At 37.5% G+C, this 15,330-nt stretch overlaps 1 protein-coding gene across 9 annotated transcripts in view; it reads left to right on the top strand.

Annotated features, from left to right (window-relative positions):
- Window positions 1–981: 981 nt before the first annotated feature.
- LOC137250494 (uncharacterized) overlaps window positions 982–15,330 on the top strand; it is a 119,379-nt gene continuing 105,030 nt past the window's right edge. For 2 of the 9 annotated variants that reach the window (XM_067783445.1, XM_067783434.1), the window contains exon 1: window positions 983–1,899. The gene's annotated coding sequence lies outside the window, so the exon portion shown is untranslated. Of the gene's footprint in view, window positions 1,900–12,886; window positions 13,346–15,330 lie in introns of all 9 variants that reach the window. The other 7 variants (XM_067783454.1, XM_067783405.1, XM_067783396.1 and 4 more) reach the window with 7 other exon arrangements.

Genomic DNA, 15,330 nt, shown 5'->3' with positions numbered 1-15,330 from the left:
GTTGGAGAGCGTTTGTCTCCACCCCATGCTCCGGCTAGGAGCGATAAGTTGTGCTACTGGATGGCTATGGTATTAGTTTTAACTTTTGCGATTGTCAACTAGATGTTCAATTTTATCAAGGAATATAATAATAATAATGCGTTTAGTGCTTGTGTTAATCTTGGAACATAGTTTGCGAATATTCTGATTGCCTTAAATCTAGCCGACCACCTAGTGTCTGAAAGACTGTGAAGAGAGCTCGGTATACTTTTTTTTTTGAGGATGTCGTTGTGGACTGGCTTTCAGTGGTAAGACAGAGGTGGCGTGTGGCATGGTGGCAAGCCCTGCTAGCTCGTCGGACGGGGTGGGGTTTTGCGCACCAGCCTTACCAACAACTACACTAACAAAAAAAAGTGGAGTTCATGCCAAGTTCTAAAAAGAAAAGGGGAAAGCTGAAAGAGATACAATAGACGTAAGGGGAGCAGAGAGATAAAGGAGGGGGAAATCAAAAAAAAGGGGGAAAAAAGGTGGAGGCCTGTCTAGTCAGGTGGAGTCTACCCACCCTCTTCGCGTATCTTACACGAAGCCATGGGCGCCGTGCTGACTCCTCTAATTTTACGGCGCCCCCAAACCTGACTCAAGTCTGTCTGTCTGCAAGTCTATTAGGCCATCACCCCTACGTCCCCTCTTAAGCCCAGAGCAACCCCCACACCAAAGATCTTAAAATCAGCCCTCCATTACAGTGATCAACAAAAAGCTCAACTCGTAAAATTCCAAATCGTTATAAGCATATCTTTATTTATAAAATTTAAAGTTAGACCTATCTCCTACTAAGTGTGATTCCTCAGATATTCTTACAAAAAAAAAAAATATAAAAAAGCTTACATTCTAACCATTCCTTAATATAAAAATTCCAAAAATATGAAATATACAAAAAAAAAGGAAAGGAAATAAAAGAAAAATAAAAAATTTGAAAATTAGTTGAATAAAAATATATGCTAATCAAAAATTCAACGTTAGCTATCGCTTTAACCACCGATATACAAGCAAAAACCCGTATATTATTTTAACTTAGTATTTGATACCAAAAGGCAAGAAAAATATATTTGATCAAAAAGAAGTTAACGAGAAAAATAATCTGGTGTACGTGAACAGGCACACCCTAATGGTTGTCGTATCTAACTATGTCTTTTGATATCTTTAAAATTACAAAAAAAAACGAATTCATATATATGTGGCAAAAATTCAAACGTTAAGCAAAAATTAAAAGTAAATCCCTGACCTAGGCTAAGGCATTAGATATATCGGTCATTGACATATATGTAAAGAAATGGAACACAAATAGTATTGTCAATTTTCTCACTCACCTGATCTCAGCACATCAGCATTGGAGGCGCCTTCAAGCTGCGGGGACCTGTGAGGAAGGGAAATTTACATACATATGCCTTTGCCTACTCATAAAAAAAATACCTTTTACTGCCTGAGCAAAGGTTCAATGAAGTTTTTAAATGTCACCGTGATCACTCACTCGCGATAGCGGGCGGCGAGTGGGTAAACACGCAAACTGAACAAAATTAAAAACGAAGAGGAAAACGCGAAAACTATAAGTGACAGAGAAATAAAAAAAAAAACCGAAAAAATATAGAAAGTTTAAAACGAGAAAGAGCGAATTACAAAAAAAAAATCGAGGAGAGAAGCTCCAAATCGGCAATTAAATGCTAGTGCTAGTGTATTTTTGAATATAACCCTAATTAGGAGAACCTACGGAAAATTACTACGAGCTAAATGTAATACGAAATGCTGCAGTGAACAAAATAAGTGAAGATATGGTATGAAAAAAAACTATTGACGAAAATTAATAAAAATAATTACAGGAAAATTTCAAAGTGAATATTAATAATAATAGTCAAAAAGAAAATGGTGAGGCAAAATAGTGCAAAAGCCCATACGAAAAAAGAAAAATTCCAATAAAAACAAGTAAGGAAGGCTGAGTTCGGGTGTAACCGAACATTACATACTCAGTTGAGAGCTATGGAGACAAAATAAGGAAAATCACCATGTAGGAAAATGAACCTAGGGTAACCCTGGAATGTGGTTGTATGACATGTGTATCAAATGGAAGGTATTAAAGAGTATTTTAAGAGAGAGTAGGCCATAGTTCTATGGATGGACGCCATTTCGGTATATCGCCATAAAGGTGGACCAGGGCTGACTCTAGAATGTGTTTGTACGATATGGGTATCAAATGAAAGGTGATAATGAGTATTTTAAAAGGGAATGGGCTTTAGTTCTATAGGTGAACGCCTTTTCGAGAAATCCCCATAAAGGTGGACCAGGGGTGACTCTAGAATATGTTTGTACGATATGGGTATCAAATGAAAGCTGTTAATGAGTATTTTGAAAAGGAGTGATCCTTAGTTCCCTAGGTGGACGCCGTTTCGAGATATCGCCATAAAGGTGCACCAGGGGTGTCTCTAGTTGTACGATATGGGAATCAAATGAAAGGTGTTACTGAGCGTTTTAAGAGGGAGTGGGCATAAGGTCTATAGGTGGACGCCTTTTCGAAATGTCGCCATTAGGGTGGGCCAGGGGTGACTCTAGAATGTGTTTGTACGATATGGGTATCAAACGAAAGGTGTTACTGAGCATTTTAAGAGGGAGTGGGCATTAGGTCCATAGGTGGACGCCTTTTCGAGATATCGCCATTAGGGTGGGCCAGGGGTGACTCTGGAATGTGTTTGTACGATATGGGTATCAAATGAAAGGTGGTAATGAGTATTTTAAAAGGGAGTAATCCTTAGTTCTATAGGTGGACGCCTTTTCGAGATATCGCCATAAAGGTGGACCAAGGGTGACTCTAGAATGTTTGTACGATATGGGTATCAAACGAAAGGTGTTACTGAGCATTTTAAGAGGGAGTGGGCACTAGGTCTATAGGTGGGCGCCTTTTCGAGATATCGCCATTAGGGTGGGCCAGGGTGACTCTAGAATGTGTTTGTACGATATGGGTATCAAATGAAAGGTGGTAATGAGTATTTTAAAAGGGAGTAATCCTCAGTTCTATAGGTGGACGCCTTTTCGAGATATCGCCATAAAGGTTGACCAAGGGTGACTCTAGAATGTTTGTACGATATGGGTATCAAACGAAAGGTGTTACTGAGCATTTTAAGAGGGAATGGGCATTAGGTCTATAGGTGGACGCCTTTTCGATATATCGCCATTAGGGTGGGCCAGGGGTGACTCTAGAATGTTTGTACGATATGGGTATCAAACGAAAGGTGTTACTGAGCATTTTAAGAGGGAGTGGGCATTAGGTCTATAGGTGGACGCCTTTTCGAGATATCGCCATTAGGGTGGGCCAGGGGTGACTCTAGAATGTTTGTACGATATGGGTATCAAAGGAAAGGTGTTACTGAGCATTTTAAGAGGGAGTGGACATTAGGTCTATAGGTGGACGCCTTTTCGAGATATCGCCATTAGGGTGGGCCAGGGGTGACTCTAGAATGTTTTTACGATATGGGTATCAAACGAAAGGTGTTACTGAGCATTTTAAGAGGAAGTGGGCATTAGGTCTATAGGTGCACGCCTTTTCGAGATATCGCCATTAGGGTGGGCCAGGGTTGACTCTAGAATGTGTTTGTACGATATGGATATCAAATTAAAGGTATTAATGAGGGTTTTAAAAGCGAGTGGCCCTTAGATGTATATGTGAAGGCGTTCTCGCGATATCGACCAAATGTGGATCAGGTGATCCAGAAAATCATCTGTCGGGTACTGCTAATTTATTTATATATTCAATAACACTAACAGTATTCCTGCCAAGATTCCAAGGCCTGTTGATTTCGCCTTGTAGAACTTTTTCATTTTCTTCTACTTAATATGGTAGGTGTCACACCCATTTTACCAAGTTTTTTTCCAAAGTTATATTTTGCGTCAATAAACCAATCCAGTTACCATGTTTCATCCCTTTTTTCGTATTTGGTATAGAATTATGGCATTTTTTTAATTTTTCGTAATTTTCGATATCGATAAAGTGGGCGTGGTTATGGTCGGATTTCGGCCATTTTTTATACCAAGATAAAGTGAGTTCAGATAAGTACGTGGGCTAAGGTTAGTAAAGATATATCGGTTTTTGCTCAAGTTATTGTGTTAACGGCCGAGCGGAAGGACAGACGGTGGACTGTGTATAAAAACTGGGCGTGGCTTCCACCGATTTCGACCATTTTCACAGAGAACGGTTAACGTCATAGAGTCTATGCTCCTACCAAATTTCAAAAGGATTGGTAAATTTTTGTTCGACTTATGGCATTAAAAAAATTCTAGACACACTAAATGAAAATGGGCGGAGCCACGCCCATTTTGAAATTTTCTTTTATTTTTGTATTTTGTTGCATCATATCATTACTGGAGTTGAATTTTGACTTAATTTACTTATATACAGTAAAGATATTAAATTTTTTGTTAAAATTTTAATTTAAAAAAAATTTTTTTTAAAAAGTGGGCGTGTTCTTCATCCAATTTTGCTAATTTTTATTTAGCACATATATAGTAATAGTAGTAACGTTCCTGCCAAATTTCATCATGATATCTTCAACGACTGCCAAATTACAGCTTGCAAAACTTTTAAATTACCTTCTTGTAAAAGTGGGCGGTGCCACGCCCATTGTCCAAAATCTTACTAATTTTCTATTCTGCGTCATAACGTCAACCCATCTACCAAGTTTCACCGCTTTAACCGCATTTGGCAATGAATTATCGCATTTTTTCGGTTTTTCGAAATTTTCGATATCGAAAAAGTGGGCGTGGTTATAGTCCGATATCGTTCATTTTAAATAACGATCTGAGATGAGTGCTCAGGAACCTACATACCAAATTTCATCAAGATACCTCAAAATTTACTCAAGTTATCGTGTTAACGGACGGACGGACGGACGGACGGACGGACATGGCTCAATCAAATTTTTTTTGGATCCTGATTATTTTGATATATGGAAGTCTATATCTATCTCGATTCCTTTATATATGTACAACCAACCGTTATCCAATCAAACTTAATATACTCTGTGAGCTCTGCTCAACTGAGTATAAAAATGTGTATGCAAATGCCCTTTCATGCCCTCCTTGGGCGTTCAATGTTGATGGCGTCGGCGATGGTGACGTCGCTGTGTTGCTGCTGCTGTTGTCGCTTCTTGACGCTGCGTGGGTGCTGGCGGCGTCGCTGTCGTCGCTGCTGCTGTCTACCGTCCACTTTCGGTCACTTTGGCCGATCCTCTCTCTTGCGCTCTCTCTCTCTCTTCTCCGAGCTCTACTGATCGGCGGTCCCAATATTCCGCCGTTCCTGCGGTCGCTCTGGGTAATGTATGCGGGTAAGTATTCTGGCCCGTTTCCTTCGTCCCGCCAAAGAATTCCGCAAACGAAAAAAAAAACCAAAATGACTAAAATCAAAATTTACAGCTGGTGTCTTTGTACATATGTATGTATATACCTCACATAGCCATATTTTCTCAAGTTCGGTTGAGTATCTTCGATACCGAACTTTGGCTTATATGTCTATATGTCGGTATGTACACATGTATATCAAATGCAAAAAAAAAATGTTAACTTCCATATTGGCTAAACCTTCTTACTTTTAATTTTAACTGAAGTTTATTTAGGCTTAATTTTTAGTTTTATTTTAAATTAATTTCATTTAGTTTAATTCCTATTTCATTTCAAAAAAAAAAAGCCTTTATTCATTTCAATTTCAAATTTAATAGTCGGTGTTGTGTAATTTACTTTTGATTTCACTTTTAGCAAGTTTGCATTAAATTAATATTGATTTTATTTTAATTCAATTAAATTTTTGATTTTACTTTAAATAAATTTAATCTAATTAATTTTGGATCTTATTTTAGGAAGCTTTATTTCCATTTACTTTTCGTTTTTAATTTAGATACTTTTTATTCGGTTTAATTTTTCTTTTATTTTCAATAAATTTACTTTAATTTAATTTTGGAATTTTATTTCACATAACGGACTTTAGGTTACCACTGCTTTTATTTCCAACTAATTTAATTTAAGCTACTTTTTGATTTAATTTTCAACACATTAGGTTTATTTACATTTAGATTTTATTTTAGGCAAATTTAATTTTATTTCTTTTTGCGTTAATTTTAAATAACTTTAATTTAATTTAATTTTGATTTTACTTTAACTAAATTTAACTTCATACAAATTTTTTTTTCTTTTTATATTAATTTTATTTTTAGTTTAATTTGCATTTTTTTTTTCCAAATAAATTTTATTTTTGGTTTAATTTCGAGTTTTTTTCTTTTCTTATTTTTAATGCTATTTTTAGTTTTTTTTTCTATTTTTATTTATTTTATTTTTATTTTAAACACTTCTATTTTATTTATCATTTAATTTTATTTTTATCTTACGTAGGTTTTATTTGCTTTTATATATTATTTTAATTAAATCGTAATTTTTCATCAAAAATTTATTTTATTTGCAATTAAAATTCATTAAATTTCCATTTGATCACAACTTTTTTTTTTTTTATTAATTTTGATTCACCTTTTACAACACCTTTTGGTACACCCCATGCATTATTTTATGCACAAAAATCCGCTTTATGAAAAAAAGGGAATTTACAGATGAAGAAAAGGTTTATATAAAAGTGAGTTTAATTTACGTGCAAATTTAATTTATTGTCAAACTATTTAAAAATCAAGACACCAAAAAGGAAATTTACGATTTATTTTTATACTTGATTGAAATTTATGCAAGGAAGGGGCAAAAATTAATTTAACACTTTTAAATAAAAATAATTTTTAAAACGGTATCACCTTACCTGTGGTAGGATGTTGAAGGGTTTTTTTTTCTTCCCTGGGTTTGCGGTTTCTTTAATAACGTGTTTAAAAAAACCGCTAAAGCGGTACGACCGTATCGGTATTTTTTTTTTTACATAAAAAAAATATATATATTAAAAATTTTTTTTTTTTTTTGACTTGACTTGACTACTTTCACACGCGACTTTTCCGCAGCACGACCACGCACTATTGAGACAACTTTTCTAATGAATTTCTGAGTTTCGGTTAACTCTTCACATACCCGTATCTAAACGGAATTCCTTAAATTTCACTCAAACACACCACACACACCTATGTACTTTGCTTTCGTTTTTCCACACGCACACACCCACGCATGCGCTTTCGTTGCATAACTTGAACACGCCCCCGCATGCGCATAGCAGCATCCTTCCACTAATGCTGCGCAACACGCCTAGCTACCGGGATTAAGATACTTTTGCATAGAATGCACATGGTTTGGTTGCTGGTGATGTTTTGCCCTTAAGGCTGGCGTAACAACTACTGCTGAAAATAGTAACACATTTTTGTACAACTCCGAAGAAAGTAATTGCAGCCGTTCAACATTCTGCAGCATCAATACCACATAAATTGATACTGTGGGTTGCACAAGGCGAATAATCAGCATTCGAGCTTTTGTTGAGAATATGACGTTCTGCTCCATTGTAAGCTCATTTCATGTTGGCGCCGTTATCATACCCTTGTGCACAACGATCTTTTAATGGGATTTCATGTTTACCTAGAGTATAGCAAATTAAATCTGCGATTTCCTGACCAGTTTGTTGGTTACAATCCACGAAGGCCAAAAACCGTTCTTGAATTGTAAAATTTGTTGCTTTCGAAATGAAATGGAGGTAGCGCAAAATGAACGTAGTCTGTTCAACGTGACTAGCATCAGGCGTAGCATCAACGATAATAGCAAAATAGTTGGCTTTCTTGCCTTGATCTCATATATCGTTAGATTGTGCACGTTGGCTTGTCTACCGAGTGTAGATTCATCGGCAGTTTTAAAGTTGAATGTGCAGTTCGACTGCCTTCCAATAACGTGGCAGCAATGCCAGAGGAAGCAACAGCCAACGCAATTTGAGATCTTGCCCGAATTGTAGCCAAAGAATGACGAATGTTTTTCCTGTCCCACCAGGAGCATCGAGAAAGTAAATGTACACGTTCTTCTGCTCTGCATTCAACAGCTGCCCATTTGTTCGGACTCTTTCGGCCAGCTCATCTCGATCATAGTCAGAACTAACGCTTCGTTGCGCATCTCGTCATTAACTTGAAGATCGAAATTCAAAGTTTTCATACGAAATCTGCATAAAATGTCGTCAGCCATCTCGTCCTTATATTTGTCACACAATGCGGTCGGGTTCGATGGATCACATGCGGCTATGATGATCGCAAACAATGTACGAATTTGATTCGCTGGCGAAGAAACAGTTGCATCGGCGAGAGTGGAGTCCCAATGTGTATCGTTTTCAAGCAAATTCAAACGTTGGCAAGCCTCTCGAAACGTGGCGCATAACCCAACATCCACAGTACGCAGGGAATCGAAGGATGTAGGGCCTCTGATGTATACCAAAAGCAAGCGAAGATAGAAGCATTCATCTTGGCGTGGATGAACTGTGTATATTCGTCCGAGAGCATTGGTGGAATAGACACCAGTAAAGTCAGCAACAACATTAACTTTTTTCCGGCGTTGAAACTTCTTTGATGCAGCGCTAAATGTATAATAGCGTGTCATTTCCGAATACAGTAAAGTCCTTGCGAACGGATCGCTTTCGCATGTCGAAAAGAAATTTGTCAACGTTGTAGCTGGTGGTTGTTCTGCTCTTTTGCGTCCGTAAGTAGACACGCTGACCGTTCTCCAAGTGTACTGCCAAATGTACCACAGTCGGGTGACGTTCATGAATCGGAAACGAAAACAGGCGCCAAATTACCTCGTTACAACTCACGTAAAGTCCAAGTTGAAATTTCGTTACCTCGTCGTTTGCATTTGGTTCAACAATGCCAAATACCGCCATGTCGACGCCGATACAATGGATATCCATCGATACCAGGGATTGTGTCAGCCACCAACGGACGGGGAAACGCTTTGTGCAATTTCCGTTTTCCATGCACGGCGAGTCTGGGTTGTGGACTTCGCAAGGCCCATGGATCATGTTCGTTGTCACAATGGAATACAGCTCCGGATCAGTTTATGGATCTGGTAATTCACCCGAAATGATCGAATCAATATCATCTGGACGGATTGTGTCGAGCATCCAAAGCAAAATGTTTGCATGTGGTAAGGCACGCTTCTGCCATTCAACCGAGTACATCCAACAACGGATTATGCCAAAAACCTTATGCTTAACGATCTAATCCATGAGTACTTTGATCTTTTGTTTGAACACTCGTGCAATGATGTCATTACGATCGCTGGAAGTTTGTCCTGTCAGCAAGAGATTCGTAATTTCAGGCCAATACGGATTGCAAGTGAACGTGATGAATAAATCCGGCCGTCCGTAATTCCACAGATACGTCATCGCAACCTGAGCGTACTCGTGCATGTGGCGCGGGCTTCCAACGTAAGTAGCTGGAAAAATGGTCAAACAACCGACAGTAGCCATGGCATCACGCAAGTGAATGTATTCATCTGATCGTAACTTGGACTGATTGAAACGAATGAAATTGAGGCACTCCGTTTCGACCCTGACGTACATGTCAACGCAGTACTGTTGAAACAACCGGCGATATCTAGATAGATATAGAGATGATTGTCAACATCGCGCCGAATCATCAAACGATACGCATAAAAATTCATTGAGGTGACCTTCTTATTCGTTTCTTCTCCTGAAATATGATTTCGAACTCGGATGCAAAATAAAATAATAGTGATGACTTGTAAACAAACCTGTCGTTGCATTAACCATCTTTATATTGAAGTGATATCCATCCTCTCCACGACAGAACATCAACGGGTATTGAAGTGCATCATATAACCGATGCGTCTCGTAAACGCGCTTAAATTATCCACCATGCCTTCGGTAAAGAACAATATCGCGTGATTCCTTATTTTCGCCAACAATCACCACTGCGACTTCATTGATAGTGGGAGCATTGAATTGTCTTGCATGGCCTCCAGCGGGTCTTTTGTCTGCTCTAATAATGATTTCGTGGTCGTCTGAAGGCATCATATCCAATGCTGTTTTGAACAATCTGACCAATTCATTATGCTCATGCAGAAGATTTTGTAATTGTTCGATCATTTCACGTTTAGTCGCAGTAAAAATTGCACAACGCTGATCTAGTTCAATTGCCGAATCACCAACGAAATAGATCTGAAGGAACTTATGATCTTCGTTCGGTAGTGGTAACAAAGCGCTCGCTCGATGGTGAATTTTCCCTTGAATCTGAATCTTTGGAAGCAATTTCGAAAAAATATAACAATAATTGTTCACTTTGATAATAATGGGACATCATTACCTTAAAAGTGTAATTGTAGCCGGGTACGGTACATCAACAACTTGGGCTCCAAATGATGTCATTTGAAAGCATCCGTTATAGTTTTGTGTATTCTCTAGAAAATGTTTTGATTGGATTGTATTTCCATAGAGTAACGAATACAATGGCTCTGGTGGGTGGGTTAAAACGGGTAATTTCACTTTGCCACCAATGCAGCATAAGCCGGGGGTTTCTGATTGAAACTTCAAAGCATTGCAATGCTGGCGTACGACAGACAATGAGCCGATAACAACGCAGCAAAGATCTTTGTAGGCTGTCGCGGAAACGTATTCGGAAGCAGCATTTTGTTGAATTTGTGGTGGTGATTGTGCAGCGCGAACTTGTGCAATATGGGCACGTCTCCATTCATTTTCTTCTCACGTTCCTCTTGCGTTTGATTATCACGGACATTCTGACTAATTATTGCACGGCGTGTTCGTCGTCCAAGGTTCGATCGTCTAATAGGAGGCATTAGCCAAGCAAATAACTGTAGCTAAAATGCAATAAAGTAATTTTTGACTAATCCTGTTAAAAAGAAAATTCTTTAAAAAAAATACTTACGGAAGGAATGTATCGCAATGTATGCCCACAGTTCTAGAAGATAACCTCACTTTTTACACGCAAACTTATTTTCTTATAAAATGATCGAATTGATAGTAATGCTTGTACCGTTTGTGGATGTGAAACGCGATATATGACTATCCGAAATCAGAAAAATAAATCGATGAACACGAAAATCAGAAAAACTCGAATAAATTGCACTAAGAAAAATAGCACATTTGTTTAATAAAAAATGACAATGAGAAAAATGCACCTGTCAAATTACGCTCAACAGCGCCATCTGTTATTTATCTCGTTAATTTCTCCACTCAAAATGCAATTTTATCACAATGAATTTCACAATTATCCGAAACTTACAGAAATACAGCACCATCTGTTATTTATCTCGTTATATTAATAATGAATTTTCGATTTCTCCAACTTTCCGACCTTTCCGCAGGGTTTTCCCAAAATTTTCTTTAGTAAAAACCTTCTCCTAGCAATTACGAAAAACTGAAAAAAAAAATGTGAGCCAAATTGGTCCTGCCGTTCTCAATTGATGAATTACTATACATTTTTCACACCATTTTTATATATATATAGAAGATAAGCAAATTATGTCAACATTCGACTCCAGTAATGATATGGTACAATAAAATACAAAAATAAAAGAAATTTTCAAAATAGGCGTGGCTCCGCCTTTTTCATTTAATTTGTCTAGGATACTTTTACAGCCATAATTCGAACAAAAATTCACCAATCCTTGTGAAATTTGGTAGGTGCATAGATTCTATGACGATAACTGTTCTCTGTGAAAATGGGCGAAATGGGCCGAAGCCGCGCCCAGTTTTTACACACAATCGACCGTCTGTCCTTCCGCGCGGCCGTTAATACGATAACTTGAGCAAAAATCGATATATCTTTACTAAACTCAGTTCACGTACTTACCTGAACTCGCTTTATCTTGGTATGGAAAATGGCAGAAATCCGACTATGTCCACGCCCACTTTTTCGATATCGAAAATTACGAAAAATGAAAAAAATGCCATGATTCTATACCAAATATGAAAAAAGGGATGATTAACGCAAAATATAACTTTAGAAAAAAACTTTGTAAAATGAAAAAAGGTCTGCAGGGCTAAATCAAAAGCCCTTGGAATCTTGGCAGGAATACTGTTCGGCGTTTACATATATAAACCTTTATGCCAGTATCATGAAAAGGCGTCCACCTATAGAACTAAGGCCCACGCCCTTTTAAAATACTCATTAACACCTTTCATTTGGTACCCATATCGTACAAACAAATTCTAGAGTCAGCCCTGGTCCACCTTTATGGCGATATCCTAAATGGCGTACACCTATAGAACTAAGGCTCCTCCCTCTTAAAATACTCTTTAATACCTTCCATTTGATACACATGTCATACAAACACATACCAGGGTTACCCTAGGTTCATTTTCCTACATCGTGATTTCCATAGCTCTCAGCTGAGTATGTAATGTTCGGCGACACCCGAACTTAGCTTTCCTTACTTGTTCGTTCTATTTTTGGGTTTTTTAAATGAATCCTGTAACGAAAGGTTATAGCTATAATTACACTCTTTGTAACCAACTAAATACCCGAAAAAGCAACACTATTTCATCTAAAAATTGCCTTTGGTTTTAGCTAATTGTAGTTTCACTCCTTTGTTCTATGAGTAGTAATCCTTTCACCCTTGTCATATCAATTAATTTAACTTAAAAACAAAATGTATTTTTTTTTTATTCATAATAAAAAGATGATAAAAATATTTTACGGACTACCTTTATATAAATGGACCAAAAAATAGAAGGCAATTTTTCGTTTAATACAGACATAGTCTTCTTGAGTTTTGACTAAAAAACTATAACAATAGCTCTTGTAAAAGAATTTCGGGATTTAAAATTATAATTATTTTCAATTTTTTAGTACTGCCTACAAAAAGGCAATTGCAACATTGATTAGTAATTTCAGTAATTCCTAAGTGAAAATTCTTATCTTTATTTATTTGTTCAAAATAGATACCAGTTCTTTGGCGTTGCTCGGCCGTACTACGTCTACATCTATATTCGGCTTAGGTGACTGTAGAAAGATGTATGTGTGCTACATATAAATCGGAAAATTATTATAGCTGTTCGATGTTCTTGATATTGGTGGAGCGGGTGAGTTGGACAAAGAGGATGAATGTAATGAATGGTTCTTGTTGGCGATTATTCGACTCCAGCCGAAGCCGGATAGTGCAAAGCAATCGATGTTGGTCAATATGATCACAATTGTTGAGGGAGTATTCCACCTCGTTTGTCAGCTACTTATTTTTCACAGCTGAAAATCGTGGTGATATTCACATACGCCTGAAAGTCTAAAATAATCGTGGTGAAAGTCGCGTACGCCTAAAACTATGCAAGGACGTGCATAGAGTTGGGCCTTCAAAGAGGTGGGATTCTACAACGCCTGCAACACTCAGGAGGCTAGCCATGAAGGTATGGCATAATCTTCTAAATAGTTTGACTTGTGCGTTACGTAGCTCAAATTAGTTGATCAAACGTTGCATTTTCACCGAATTTTAAACTATATTTCAGGTTTCAAGTCTCTAGATATCCAGGGAGTTCGTTAAAAATCGATTGCAAGATTCCCAATTTAAAACTAGTTTTCTCAATATCTCGATCCATGTGCCACCTAGCGGAATTTTTTTGATAAAATATTGCATTGTCCCCGGGTTCTAACTTACGGCTCAAGTTTCATATCTCCAGTTCACCGGGAAGTTACTCAAAAATCGATCGCAAGATTCCCCCCGTTTTTAAAACATTTGCAGTTATCTTGACTAGCGCGCCACCTGAAAGTTGTAATGTCTGCAGGCCTCTAAATAAGTGCCAAGTTTCAAGTCTCTAGGCCACCGGGAAGTTAGTTAAAATGGATTGAAAGATTCCCAAATTAAAATTTGTTTTCTTACTATCTCGATACGCGTGCCACCTGGCGAATTTTTTTTTATCAAATGTTGCATTGTTACCGGGTTCTAAACCAAGACCCAAGTTTCAAGTCTCTAGGTCACCGGGAAGTTATTTAAAAATGGATTGAAAGATTCCCAAATTAAAATTTGTTTTCTCACTATCTCGATCCGCGTGCCATCTAGCGAATTTTTTTTATCAAATGTTGCATTGTCACCGGGTTCCGACTTACAGCTCAAGTTTCATATTCATATTGGCAGCTCACCGAGAAGTTACTCAAAAATCGATTGCAATATTCCCCTCAGTTTTAAAGGATTTGTAGTTGTCTCAATTAGCACGCCCCTAGCGGAATTTTGTTTTCTGTATATTGTATTGTCACCAAGCTTCGAACTGTGTGCTAAGTTTCAAGTCCCTAGGTAACCGGGAAGTTAGTTAAAAATGGATTGAAAGATTCCCAAATCAAAATTAGCTTTCTTAATATCTCGATCCATGCGCCACCTAGCGAAATTTTTTTGATCAAATATTGCATTGTCACCGGGTTCTGACTTACGGCTCAGGTTTCATATCTCCAGCTCACTGGGAAGTTACTCAAAAATCGATTGCAAGATTCCCCCCCGTTTTTCAAGGATTTGTAGTTATCTCACTTACCGGCCCCACCTAGCGGAATTTTGTTTTCTGTATGTGGTATTGTCACCAAGCCTCGAACTGTGCGCCAAGTTTCAAGTCTCTAGGTAACCGGGAAGTTAGTTAAAAATGGATTGAAAGATTCCCAAATCAAAACTAATTTTCTTAATATCTCGATCCATGCGCCACCTAGCGAAATTTTTTGATAAAATATTGCATTGTCATCGGGTTCTGACTTACGGCTCAAGTTTTATATCTCCAGTTCAGTTCCCTGCGTTTTTTCAGAGATTTTCAGGGATTTTCGTTTATCTCGTCCGTGCGCCACGTAGCTGATTTTTTTCACTTGCATTGTAATGTCTCCCAGATCTGAACTATGTTCTAAGTATCAAGTGTCTAGCTCAACGGGAATTTACCGAAAAGACTTTTCCGTGGGTCAAAAATTCGTATGGAAATGAGGTGACAAACATGAAAGGGACTTAATATAAAGGTATAATAATAATAAAAAAAATTTAAAAACAACTTTTAAGTTAAACGGTTTTATTGAGAACAATACTTACATGAAGTAATAATAATACTAAAAGCTAGAAAATAATTAGGTAGGTCCTAGGTACTAGTCATCACACTCCTCATCAATATAGGGCGTTGATCAGACAATTAAATAAAAGTGTTTGGCGCGTGAAGTTTCTAAAAGTGTGAGGCGTAGCATAACCTGATTAAGGTTCAGTTGGTCTTATATATGACTATCAATAGAAATTTGACGCGTCCAACACTTTTATTTAATTGTCTGATCAACGCCCTATATTGATGAGGAGTGTGATGGCTAGTACCTAGGACCTACCTAATTATTTTCTAGCTTTTAGTATTATTATTACTTCATGTAAGTATTGTTTTCAATA

The sequence above is a fragment of the Eurosta solidaginis genome, chromosome 1 (genome assembly GCF_040869045.1).
Source record: "Eurosta solidaginis isolate ZX-2024a chromosome 1, ASM4086904v1, whole genome shotgun sequence".
Classification (NCBI taxonomy): domain Eukaryota; kingdom Metazoa; phylum Arthropoda; class Insecta; order Diptera; family Tephritidae; genus Eurosta; species Eurosta solidaginis.
The sequence above is the reverse complement of the archived record's forward strand: the minus strand, read 5'-3'. Positions and strand labels throughout refer to the sequence as shown.